Genomic DNA, 14870 nt, shown 5'->3' with positions numbered 1-14870 from the left:
TGTAGCGGGCGAAAGGATAGTTTACTGGCACCGTAGAATAATGCTCGCATTATTTAAGAATTGACTTTCACTTTGTGTAAGTTCATTAGAGTGTAAACCTTATTAGAGTGAGGGCCAAACTGTATGAACGTAGGAGCTTGCGATGTAGTAGTGCAAGCAACGTGGCATAATAAATGTTCAGAGCATGACTGGACAGTCGTTAGACGTCATCCTTATGTCAAACGATGCAATCTTTCGTTTACCATTTGAGCTCCGTAATGGGCTATGCAGCTAAAGGGTTTTTACAATCAATTCTATAAGAGATAAAGCATCTGTCAACTCCCATGAAATAACCATGACATGACTCGATGAATCATCATCTCGCAGGGTCCCTTATTTCTACACTGGACCCATTCGTCACCACTCGCCCTTTTCCGTAACCTGCAAGAAGACTCGTCCCCCTATCGATGAATGTTATGTGCGAAAATACGACAGACCAATCAGAATGCGCGTATGATTTCAAGTTCTTCGCTAAAGAATCCCTCAGAAATATTTTTTGGATTTACATATGTCTCTCACCTAAAAATATACCCAAGACACAATTAAATGTGTTCAATCATACTGTATAATTCCGCATATCCCGATGTGCTTTATATTGCATCTGAAATATATATATAATACATGGGCAATATATGTGAAGCATTACGCAACGAGTTGACAATTATTTTAGGTATGCCCGTTTGCGCTAAGACGGACCCCGGTCGCAAAAATTGCCTCGAGAGGGGCACGAGTCGCTATTCGGCTTGTCACGAGTTGGTCACGAATGCACAGAACCGAGTTGTGAAGCTAAATTTTCCGTTGAGTGCAGATGTCTCTGACGTGATGATGTTTGTTGACATGAAACCTGTTGTGGACATGAATTTAGAATCCAGATCTTATCGTATCTTATGATCAATCTCGAATGCTGCGGACTTGACTGCCAGGTTTCATCGTGAGAGAAAAGTCTATGGTCATCAGATTGTATTCATACGCCACCCATATACCAGAAACGCCTTCTTTTAAATAGTTAAATTTTGATAATGCTAGTTTAAGTTTAAGTGAATAATAAATTACAACACTTGTACTCGTCCAAGTTAGATACCGCTTTTTTAACAACTCGAGTACATATCACAACGTATCTAACCTGCATGGTGAAGCACTGGTGGCGCAGTGTCTGTACAGCCTGATACAAAATCGGGTAGATATTTCTGATAATGTTACTTGGGGTGACGTTTCTTTTGTGTTTTTTCGAGTCCTTGTGTACCACCGACCGCGATAAGGGTGTGCCGCTGTGGTGGATCTCCGCTAAGCTATGTTTCTCTGAGATGGAACTCTGTTCAGCTATGTATATGGACCTTCGCTCGGCTCATATATACTGAACCGCAAAAGAAACGTCACCCCAAGTAACATTTCATGTAAAGTTGTCATTTAAATATATTGGTAATTTTTGTCAAAGTTTCTAAAATTTAACATTACCTTTTCCGGAAAAATGAAATTTGATGATGAAAAAACAAAACAGATGACAATTAAACCCAAACCAAATCCAAACGCATCACGGCAACGGCCATGGTTCCCCGATGCACGTGAGTTCCGTGCAAATTGAAATGCAAATGCGTTCCCCTATTTCTTGCCCAAAATATCCACCCAGATCGGATAACATTAAATCATTATTGAATTGCTACTACATGCCAAGATTGACAAGAAATCAGCGACACCAAGCCCTTGGACGATTGCAAGTTGGACAAACCGTCCGGCAGAAACCAATGCATTTCAAGTCCACGTAAGGACCATATACAGGCTCAAGCAATGGTACCAGACCACCGACACTACAGATGACCGACCACGTAGTGTAGGACCAAGGGCCACCACCCGACGTCAGGATCGTCAGATTGTATGACAGCATATTCAATATCGCTTTGTTACTGCTGCGGAAACTGCTCGACAGACCATAGGGACACACCAGCGACACATTAGTGCGGACACCGTGCGTCGACGATTAACGTGCAAACACCTCCACTGTCACAGGCCACACCGAGGACCCATTCTGACACCACGTCATCGCCGGGATGGTCTTTAGTGGGCAACACAGCACCAGCATTGGCGCCACCAGCAGTGGAGAAGAGTCCTCTTCTCAGACGAGAGCCGTCACTGTATTTCAACAGCAGGTGGCAGAGAGGGAGTCTGGCCACGCCGTGGAGTACCTTATTCGGATGCCTGTGTTGTTGAGAGAGACTCGTGGGGTGGTTCGATCATCATGGTGTGGGGTGGAATTGGTCTTGCACAGGGAATCGGCCCTGTGGTCTTCGAGAACATCGGTCCACGGAGAGGCAATGGTGACATTGACCAAGTCTTGAGACCACACGCCATACCTCATTTTGCACGTCGCCGCAACCACGAGTTTCAGCATGATAACGCCCGTGCCCACAATGCGAGAGTAACAAGAGATTTCCTCCAGCAGAATGGCATCAGAACCATGCAGTGGCCTGGCCTCAGTCCCGCCCTCAGTCCCGATTTAAATCCCATTGAGCACCTGTGGGCCGAGATTCAAAGACGTCTGAATGACGTCCGACCAAGGCCGACAACTGCAGCTGAACTGCGTCAGGCGTTCCTCAGAGTGTGGGCTCAAGTGCCCATGGCCTTCATCAACCACCTCATCCATTCCATGTATCGACGTTGCACGGCAGCCATCAATGCACATGGCGGACACAGGAGATACTGACTTGTGTCATTTTCTCAGAGACTAGTGTTCTGTTTTACTTTAAGAACATTTGACACTTTAATTTCAACCTTGATGATCAGTTTTGCCAAGTTTCATCTTTTAATATTTCTCAAAGTATGTTTACAGTGTTTGGACAAATAAGGTTTCTCATATATCTGTCTATGGTGACGTTACTTTTGCGGTTCAGTATATCTCTAAGCTTCAACTTCGTTCAGCTCATGTTTCTCTAAGATGAAACTCCGCTCAGCTATGAATGGACCTTCGCTCGGCTTATGTTCCTCTGAGATGACTCCGTTGAGCTCATGTATCTCTGAGATGGACCTCCGTTCAGCTCATGTATCTCTGAGATGGACTCCGTTCGGCTCATGTATCTCTGAGATGGACCTCCGTTCAGCTCATGTATCTCTGAGATGGACTCCGTTCAGCTCATGTATCCCTGAGATGGACCTCCGCTCGGCTCTTGTTTCTCTGAGATGGAACTCCGTTCAGCTCATGTATCTCTGAGATGGACCTCCGCTCGGCTCATGTTTCTCTGAGATGGACCTCCGTTCAGCTCATGTATCTCTGAGATGGACCTCCGCTCGGTTCATGTTTCTCTGAGATGACTCCATTCAGCTCACGTATCCCCGAGATGGACCTCCGCTCGGCTCATGTTTCTCTGAGATGACACCGTTCAGCTCATGTATCCCCGAGATGGACTCCGTTCGGCTCATGTATCTCTGAGATGGACCTCCGCTCGGCTCATGTTTCTCTGAGATGACTCCGTTCGGCTCATATATCTCTGAGATGGACTCCGTTCAGCTCATGTATCTCTGAGATGGACCTCCGTTCGGCTCATGTTTCTCTGAGATGGACCTCCGCTCGGCTCATGTTTCTCTGAGATGACTCCGTTCGGCTCATGTTTCTCTGAGATGACTCCGTTCAGCTCATGTATCTCTGAGATGGACCTCCGTTCAGCTCATGTATCTCTGAGATGGACCTCCGCTCGGCTCATGGATCTCTGAGATGACTCCTTTCAGCTATGTATCCCCGAGATGGACCTCCGCTCGGCTCATGGATCTCTGAGATGACTCCGCTCAGCTATGTATCCCTGAGATGGACCTCCGCTCGGCTCATGTTTCTCTGAGATGGACTCCGTTCAGCTCATGTATCTCTGAGATGGACCTCCGTTCGGCTCATGTTTCTCTGAGATGACTCCGTTCAGCTATGTATCCCCGAGATGGACCTCATGTTTCTCTGAGATGGAACTCCGCTCAGCTCATATATCTCTCAGCTGGACCTCCGCTCGGCTCATATATCTCTGAGATGGACTCCGTTTAGCTATGTATCCCCGAGATGGACCTCCGTTCGGCTCATGTATCTATGAGCTGGACCTCCGCTAGGGTTGCGACCGGGTACGAAAACTGAACTCGAGTACCCGGCAGACAATACCCGAACCGGACTCGAGTACCCGTAGTTCAATGTTGTCCCACTTGTTTGTAATGCTTTTGCGAATAAAGGGTCATCAAACATCTATTGATCTATTCTAAGGTATTATGTTTTTTATTAAATGCCTGCATGGCTTACCTAAAACCACAAGTGACGCAGAATATCAAAGTAATCTGGCGACAGTCATTGAGCACTGTCACCAAAACAGGCGAGAGCGGGAAACGGCAAGATCACATGACTGCCTGACACGTGAGTCGTGACATGGGTAATAAATCGATATGTGTATGAGTGATCTAGGCTTGTATTGTAATTTGTAACATTGCACTATTTAAGTATACGTAAAATAATTTTGACAATAACAGCAAAACAGATCAGCAAATTGTTGAAAACTGTTTGGTTTTATGTTAAAATAGTCCAACAGAACAACTTTTCTGTTTTTATCGAGCTGAAGCATAAAGACAAACTTGCAACTTTGAACAACCTAATTTGTTTTTTAACAGAACAAAAATTAAAAAAATCAGTGATCATGTAAAGTTATCAAACGAATTTTAACTAACACTTGTGGAATGTCATTTGTGATTTCTTATCACCCCAACATGGACTTTCTCATTGTACGCCTGTCTCATGGAAAGTACTAAATCAGATCTGGTAAGTATAAGATCTAGACTAGTGAGAACGGACATAATTCATGATGATTGCATAACTATCTCCCCTGAACGGGTACTCGAGTCCTGAAAATTGGACTCGGGTCCTAAGCTACCCGACACGTTATCGGGTACTCGAGTACCCGTCGCAACCCTAACCTCCGCTCGGCTCATGTATCTCTGAGATGGACTCCATTTAGCTATGTATTCCCGAGATGGACCTCCGCTCGGCTCATGTATCTCTGAGATGGACTCCATTTAGCTATGTATCCCCGAGATGGACCTCCGCTCGGCTCATGGATCTCTGAGATGGACTCCATTTAGCTATGTATCCCCGAGATGGACCTCCGCTCGGCTCATGGATCTCTGAGATGGACTCCATTTAGCTATGTATCCCCGAGATGGACCTCTGCTCGGCTCATGTATCTCTGAGATGGACTCCATTTAGCTATGTATCCCCGAGATGGACCTCCGCTCGGCTCATGGATCTCTGAGCTTCAACTTCGTTCAGCTCATGTATCTCTGATATGGATCTCCTCTCAGCTCGTGTATGTTAGAACTGAAGCGATAATCATCTTGGTTATATCTGAGCTAGATCTCCTGTCACATCGTACGTCTCTGAGATGGAGCTAATACCATACCACATCTTGCGTGGGGCTTGGTCGAGAGAATGTTGGTGTCCCTCGCACCCTCTCAGCTATCATGTTTAGCAGCTTGCAGTACTCGCAAAGGTGTGAGTGCGCTTTCATTGAATGCGTTGGGATTTCAACACGGGTTAGGTTATATATGTATTCCTATTCACTGGTGTGCGTGCGTGCGTGCGTGCGTGCGTGCGTGCGTGCGAATTAAATAGTTTTGTTTGTTTGTTTGTTTTTACTGCCGCACGCAGTAATATTACATCTATATGGTGGTGGTCTGTAAATAATCGAGCCTGGACCAGACAATCCAATGACTGATATCATGAGCATCGATCCACGCAACTGGGATCGATGACATGCTTCAGCTAAGTCCGTGGGCCTGACCATCCGATCCCGTTAGTCACCTCTTACGACAAGCATAATCGCCTTTTACGGTAAGCATGGGTTGCTGAAGACCAATTCTTTCCCAGATCTTCACGGGTCGAATTAAATAGTTCTACAATAATGTTTAATACAATAATCGTTTAATTGATATAAACAAGCGCTGCACGTTCGGTTCCAGATTCAGTATAGTACCGTTTCTACTACAGCAACAGCTCAACATTGAGGTGAAGTGAGAGGAAAAGAGGTTTAACGTCGCGTCCAAGATTATTGCAGTTATATAGAGACGTACGTGCATGCACGCGTGTGTAGGTAGAGGAGAGGTGAGGAGGTGGTAATCTTCTGGATGATAATTTTACATACATTCGTGTTTCTGGGGCATGGGTGGCCCAGTCGTCTAAGGCGCCGCGATTCGCGGTGCAGAGTTGCGTCCCTTGGGCACGCCAGAAACCTATGATTGTGGGTTCGAATCCCAGTTCGCCCCGATTATGTTTCGAGGTTTGTCAGCACCATACCCGTGCTCGTGGGTTTCACCGAAGTGGTTAACGTCTGAGACCTGCATCACTTCGGGCTGTCCTCCCACATTAAGCTGACACGCCGCGATATAACTGGAATACTGTTAAAAGCGGCGTTAAATCCAACTGACTCACTCACTCACTCACTACATTCGTGTTTCATTTGTTGTATGTTACGTCTGGCAAACCAGTCTCTTGTAACATTTCTGATGACTGAACAAACAAAAAACGGGTCATCCTCTTTCTTTGTACTTGGATACACTATACCCAGTTATTTTGAACCGCAATGGTAGTCACGTTGCCACCTACCTAAGTTTTTACAAGTCAATTTCTGTTGGAACATGTTCAGCTTCATGTATTTACCTAATTTAGAATCTACGTTTTCATTTCAATAAACATTCACGCATCTCAAACGATCCATTTCATATATCTATGTGGGGCTCCATTGAAATTGTTAGGTCACTTGTTAAATGATAAATAACAGAAAGAGATTTGTGATCAGATAAGACTTTACCTTGGCTGAATGAAATCTCAACGACAGCTTGCGTCTGACTTGAAGAGAAATATAACATCAACTATTTGTTAAACATCTGTATGTGTTAAAATGTGTGTTATTTTAAAGGAGGAGGTGTTTATATAAATAATTAATTGTCTGTTCACAAATCCTATTCATGTAACTATATTTTCTGAATAGCATTTTGTTTGCATGGAAATTGGTATTTTTCGCTTAGGTAGAAAGTCAATAAGTAAAAGACAGATTGTGTAACAGACTGAGTATTATAGATCCATGACAAATGCAATAACATGCGCGATACATTAAAAGGTGCAACAGGTGTATCCGATAACTAATTAAAATGTATTTCGCATGAAAACTGTGACACATGTTTATGTGAACATGTACGAACAAATGTCAGGCACAGCCTGAATCAAGTAAAATTACTCACAGCTATGTGAAATGCTCATAACATCAGGTGTTAATGTGCCAATTGCAAACTTCGAGACAAAGGTATATACTTTTATATAGTCAATATTGGGCCGGGTCCAACGTTCCAGATTGTGCTATGTATTTTTATCTGGAATTCGAGATATGCGGTCAAGTTTATATGTATTTATATAGTAAGGCGGAGATGAGGTTCGAGATTTCGGTACATTCGAGATAACTAATCTCGAGATAACGGGGTCCAAGTGTGTGTAACTGAAACATTATATACAGGGGCGCCTACAACAGAAACTATGTTTCCTTATTCATCAAAGCAGGCGATTCATGGAACAAACACTTTTGAAATAAATGACATTTCATCTTTACCTTGTAATATAGATGACATAAACTAAGCATTTGTCGCACAAATGCACCAAACATATTCAAATAATCACATATTTATGAGATGTGTTTCCTATGCTTGTTCGGTTGTCAATTATTTATTCTCACCGTTCCAACAACAGGATGCAAACGATAGTTTTGATACAGCAACAAATCCATTTTGTTTTCGATATAAAAATAAAAGTAACTTGTGTAACAATAGATAATAACATAAACTGGTGCCATTGATCCATATCTGACTCCAAAACAGGATTTATTGTTTTTTAATTCTCTTTCATTACACACATCGACTTTCCCTTGAGCGACTGCTTTGAGGCCATAAACACTAAGAGCTACAGTTTGAAAAAAAACAGTGGTCGTCCTTCGTTGCACCAGAGGCGGTAACTAAACACTTACTTATTATGCAAATTGCTTCAGTGGCGGGTACTCCCGGACATGCTCACCATTTCCGCGAACACCTGGTGTCATCAGTGTTTGTTTTTTTTGTTTAACCCTCTGGATGCCGACTTTTTTTTCTGACGCACATTTTCCTAAGATTGGAAAAGTGAAGGTTGCGCGAGAATTGCGCTCACGCGTCACAGGATATACCTCTAGCTATAAAATTGCGCAGATGTGGAGAATATTAAATTTCCTATTTGATGGTGTAAATTTAACTGCAAATATTAAACCGGTCTTAAAAAAAGACACTTCCGAGTGTTGCCAAAGAATTTATTCTGCGTTGAAAAACACTTAATGTCTCTGCTTTTTATCGTACACTGATAAAAGTACTGTGCGACAATTTTTTTTATTTAGAAGCTTTATGGAAACTTTTAGCGAGCAAATTACTGCCTAGTATCTGAACAACATAACTATATATCAAATGGAGTTATATGCGTATGTATAACGACATACATTCAAAGCCAAAAATAGCATGCCGTAAATGACGAAAACTGATTTTTCTCTATGACGTCAAAAGGCGACAGAGAGTTTACACACGTACAAAGAAAAGGGGGCATAACTCCGCTATGCTTAGCACTAGTTTACTGTAACTTAGGTCACTTGGTGAGAATGAACTGTGGGTAAGGACAATATATTTTTATGGTGTTTTGTTCACTAGGAACCAAACTATTCCAACACAAATATTGATATTGAAACTGTACGTTTAGTTATAAAAACAACAACATAAGAAATGATGAAATTGTACTTCATAATAAAAGAGGTAATAGATAAATGCATGGCCCTATCTAACCTATAACTTAGTCCTTAGATTCCAACATTCTCTTGAATGTGTAAGTGTAATGTGACTAACATTGCACCATTATTAATGGTGCACTAGCCTTATCATCAAATGTAATGAAATACCAAAAAAATAATACCATTCTGTTTGACGTCATGGCTGGTTTTATGTCTTTGATAACGTCAGAGAATGACGACACTGGTATTTTATTTTTATACTTTTTACAATTCCTAGAGAAATAAAGTTAACAGTTGAATATCCTGTGATCACAATATTGGAAAAAGAATGAATCCACTGAATATATAATGCAAAACGAGAGGAATAATTTGTAAATTGTTTGTGACTAACGCGCACCTGGCGAATAGTTAGATATCACTGTTCTGTGTATCAAACGACAAAAAACAATTCCAAGACCAAGACAATTCTTTCAGAAATGTGTGCATATATTTTAACGAAAAATATTATCCATTTTGATAAAGTAATATATTCAGTTTTAGTTGTAAAAGAGAATGAAACGGCTATTCATGGACATTGGTTATATTACACGTCCCAAGAAATATGTACATGCTGCAGTCACATTTACGTAATATCGTATTCGACACTATAAACCTATCAATTCTTATGTTAACAATGTTCAAACCAACAGGAGATTTTTTCAATACATGTTGTGGCCTATATTTACGTATGATATCATTTTGAATATTGACAAATATCCAAAGTGAAATTAATTGTGTGAAAAAATGTATAAAAGATATGCAAAATCTACACCATAACTGAAACTGTAAACAGCCTGATACAATGGCCGTGTGCACTCTCATTCAAGGACCTTCACCTCAAAGAAATTGCCAAATATGTACAACAATGTTGACGTATGACATCACTATCGGTGACCGACTTTTATAAAATTGCATGTTCACTGTCAACAGTACACAGGATTTTACGAGGGGACTTTCGTTGATTTAGGGATCGTATATACATAAATGTGACATGTAAGTAATCAGAAACATTCTGACAATCTATGTACTGTTATTTGGTGTTATATTTTTCATTGAAACCAACGGAAATAGTCCGATAAATACCGTTGTCGTTGTGCGTGATTTTGCGTCAGTCATGACGTCACACAGGAGGGTAACTTTGACAATTTCTGTTGAAAGTATAAAATCATTGCAATGCATCTTTTTTAAATTCCCTAATTCTTCCTACGATTCTCTTCCCATGCATATTCTGAAAATATTGAGCCAATATCTTCAACGAATAGACGAATGGATAGCTCAAAATAGGAGAAAATGCTACACTGTGTAAAATCTGAATTTTGATTTGTTTACATTTCAAACAAGTGCAGTTTTTCGACCACAGCGTTTGTTTTCACACCTAACTTATTTTGCTTGATTTCATCTAGGCACTTTGTATTGGTGACAAAGACCATTAGTCATTTGATTCTAAAATGTATGAGGAATTCAAGGATGTATGTATCGCAGCTAAGTTTGAAATATACGTGATGTTACAGGCGTCTCATGACCGGTGTACGTGAAACATGATTTTGTAAACACTATCCAATATGGCAGAAAGTTCACTTCAGCGTTCGTGTTTGCGTATTTTCCAAACATTTGAAACGATTCTAGGATTATCGGAGATGTTTTGGAATGATCATCGGTGATTTGATAAAAGACAGATACCCGTCATCACTAATATGCTATTTTTGAAATTCATTTCTCCGAGTAAATATCCGAAATTTAGATTTCAAAACATGCTGTGAATAACGCTGTGAGTGGTGATTTAGTAATGTATAAAAAATGGCAACATTTACGATGTACCTAAGTTTCAGAGGTCATTTTCAGTACTTTTGCTTGGCCTAAAATGCCAGTGGATGATATCACAGAAAAGGGAATTTCCCACATTATTCAAAACTGTGAAGTGTATCTGTGTGCGTGATGTATTTTGAATTTTATTCGACTTCAAAGTGGGGGTTGAAGAGGAGGGACATATATGTCCCTCTGGCATCCAGGGGGTTAACCCCCTGGATGCCAGAGGGACATATATGTCCTTCCTCTACAACCCTCACTTTGAAGTCGAATAAAATTCAAAATACATCACCAACACAAATACACTTCACAATTTTGAATAAGGTGGGACATTTCCTGTTCTGTGATATCATCCACTGGCATTTTAGGCCAAGCAAAAGTACTGAAAATGACCTCTGAAAATTAGGTACATTGTAAATGTCGCCATTTTTTACACATTACTAAATCACCGCTCACGGCGTTATTTACAGCATGTTTTGAAATCTATATTTAGGATATCTACTCGGAGAAATGAATTTCAAAAATAGTATATTAGTGATCACGTGTATCTGTCTTTTATGAAAACACCAATGATCATTCCAAAACGTCTCCCATAACCCGAGAATCGTTTAGAATGTTTTGGAAAATACGCAAACACGAACGCCGAAGTGAACTTTCCGCCATATTGGCTAGTGTTTACAAAATCACGTTTCAGGTACACCGGTTATGAGGCGCCTGTAACATCGCGTATATTTCAAACTTAGCTGCCATACACACATCCTTGAATTCCTCATACATTTTAGGATCAAATGACCAATGGTCTTTGTCACCAATACAAAGTGGCTGGATGAAATCAAGCAAAATATGTTAGGTGTGAAAACGAACGCTGTCCTCGAAAAACTGCACTTGTTTGAAATGTAAACAAAGCAAAATTCAGATTTTATACAGTGTTGAATTTTCTCCTATTTTGAGCTATCCATTCGTCTATTCGTACATAGATTGTCAGAATGTTTCTGATTACTTACATGTCACATTTATGTTTATACGATCCCTGAATCAACGAAAGTCCCCTGGTACAATCCCGCGTACTGTTGACAGTGTACACGCCATTTTGTAAAAGTGGGTCACAGGTAGTGATGTCATACGTCAACATTGTTGCACATATTTGGTAATTTCATTGAGGTGAAGGTCCTTGAATGAGAGTGCACACGATCATTGTATCATGCTGTTTACAGTTTCAGTTATGGTGTATATTTTGCATGTCTTTTATACATTTTTTCACACAATTAATTTCACTTTGGATATTTGTCAATGTTCAAAATGAAATCATACGTACATATAGGCCACAACATGAATGAACGAACCTTTGATAATCTCCTGTTTGTTTGAACATTGTTTACATAAGAATGTGATAGGTTTATAGTGTCGACTACGATCAGATGAAGTGTAAATGTAACTGCAGCATGTACGTATTTCTTTGTATGTGTAATAAGTCAATATTATAAGATCATATAACCAATGTCCATGAATAGCCGTTTCATTTTATTTTATAACTAAAACTGATTATATTACTTTAACAAAATGGTTCGGTAAAATATATGCACACATTTCTATAATGTCTTGGTCTTGGAATTGTCTTTTATGTCGATACAGAGAAAAGTGATATCTAACGATTCGCCAGGTGCGCGTTAGTCACAAACAATTTATGAATTATTCCTCTCGTTTTGCATTATATAATCAATGGTTTCATTCTTTTGTCAATATTGTGATCACAGGATAGTAAACAGTTTACTTTATTTCTCCAGGAATTGTAAAATGTATAAAAATAAAACCCATGCCAGGTACCCCGTTGGTTCAACCGTATACGATTATCCTGATAATTCTATACCAATAGAGCTTTCTTTGCATCTTTTATTGTGTAAGAAATAATAACATAATAATGAACAAATATATGTCAAATATTGAATATATGTTTGGTTGTTTTGAAATATTCTTTTGGGAATTTTTTTACGTAAATTTATGCTAAACAGGTGCGTGTCTTGTCCAATTAAGATACACGATAAACTATCTAATTGTTTACATATTCAAGACATTATTAGCTTGGTGAGAGCAGTAATTTTATGTTGTGTTGAAAAAGCGTCAAATTCCGTTCCACACATCGAGATTTTCCATACCATGAAAGAAAATTAGGGGAGATTTATATTAATCAAAATACCAGTGTCGTCTTTTTCCGACGTTATCAAAGACATAAAACCAGCCATGACGTCAAAAGGAATGGTTTTATTTTTAGAGTATTTCATTACATTTGATGATAAGCTAGGTTGTGCTCCATTAATAATGATGCAACATTAGTCAAATTACACTTACACAATCAGGAGAGTGTTGGAATCTAAGGACTAAGTTATAGGTTAGATAAGGCCATCCATTTCTCTATTAACTCCTTTTTATGAAGTACGATTTCATAATTTCTTATGGGTATATTTTATTACTAAACGTGTACAGTTTCAATATCGATATTTGTGTTGGAATAGTTTGGTTCCTCCTGAACAAAACACCACGAAAATACATTGTCCTTACCCACAGCTAATTCTCACCAAGTGACCTGAGTAACAACAAACTAGAGCTAAGCATAGCGGAGTTATGTCCCCTTTTCTTTGTACGCGTGAAACCTCTCTGTCACCTTTTGACGTCGTAGAGAAAAAGCAGTTTTCGTCATTTACGGCATGCTATTTTTGGAATTGAATGTATGTCGTTATACAAACGCATATAACTCCGTTTGATATGTAGTTATGTCCTTCAGATATTAGGCAGTATTTTGTTCGCTCACAGTTTCCGTAAAGCTTCTTTATTTAAAAAAATTGTCGCACAGTACTTTTATCGGTGTACGATAAAAAGCGGAGAAATTTACTGTTTTTCCTTGCAGAATATACTCTCGGACAACACTTAGGAGGGTCTTTTTTTGTAAACCGGTTTGATATTTACAGTTAAATTTACACTATCAAATAGGAAATTTAATATTCTTCATCTCTGCGTAATTTTATAGCCAGAGGTAGATCCAGTGCCGCGTGAGCGCAATTCTCGCGCAACCTTCACTTTTCCGATCTTAGGAAAATGTGCGTCAGAAAAAAAACTCGGCATCCAGAGGGTTAATCCCATCCTGACCTCCTCCAGTTTGAAAGCGAGGCTTGGAGAGCAGAAGGTGAAGGCTGGATAGCACATGATTGATATGTTGATATAATGTATCAAATTGTAACCTACTGAGAATTTACAATGGTAACAAATCAGAATTTTGCATCAGTTGCGTATTCGATGTAAATTGTAATGGACTCAAATGCATTCCAATAAAATATTACACCTCTCGATCTACTTGTGCTGTTGTGATTGTGAACAGTTGATATTTTGATTGTCAATGTTGACAGATTAGGTAGCATGAGGTGTAATATTTCAACTGAATTATTACATAAAGGGTGTGTAAATATTTAAAGTAGAGTACAGTTTGATCTGCAATTTTGGTAACAATTAATATTTCTACCAAAATGATATTTACTTTACTGTACCAATTTAATCATGTCATGAAATGAACAAAAAAACCAACTAATTAATGTCCAGTAAATGTTCAATCTACATGTGATCTTTATATAATTTACAGAAACAGATAACTCTTTAACAGTTTGTATTCAAATATTTCAAATGCATAAATTGATATTGACATTACTAAAATTTTAAAGTATCAAAAGAATTATTTTTAATTCCCATGCGTATTGCAATCATAACTCATTTATTCCCTTTGTTTAATTGTGAAACCCATCTGGTTTTATGTCCACAAACATGTTTCGAAACTTTTAAAACAAAAAGATTTCTTTTGTGCAAGCAATTGCCATGTATTATTGATTATTAATCATATCAATTTATATATAAGAATATAGTTGTGCTTACTGCGTCATTTTGCAATAATTATATTGTTATGGTGTAATATTTTACTATTGTTAACAATCTTTAGAACTTTAGTTTATTTCAATCAAGTCAAGTGGTGTGATCATTTTGATATTTTTTTATAATTCAATCAAAACGAGAAAAATAAAAAAATATAAATACTTAGAAGAAATTTGTTTTCCTTGTCAAATAACGATGATAGCATGAATTTATCTCATGCTCCTTGTATAGCATGCTCCTTGTGAAAATTCATTCCATTTCTTCTTCGAATGTACT

The sequence above is a fragment of the Haliotis rufescens genome, unplaced genomic scaffold, assembly GCF_023055435.1.
Source record: "Haliotis rufescens isolate VD_foot unplaced genomic scaffold, xgHalRufe1.0.p SCAF_5, whole genome shotgun sequence".
Classification (NCBI taxonomy): domain Eukaryota; kingdom Metazoa; phylum Mollusca; class Gastropoda; order Lepetellida; family Haliotidae; genus Haliotis; species Haliotis rufescens.
This window is presented reverse-complemented; position numbering follows the sequence as displayed.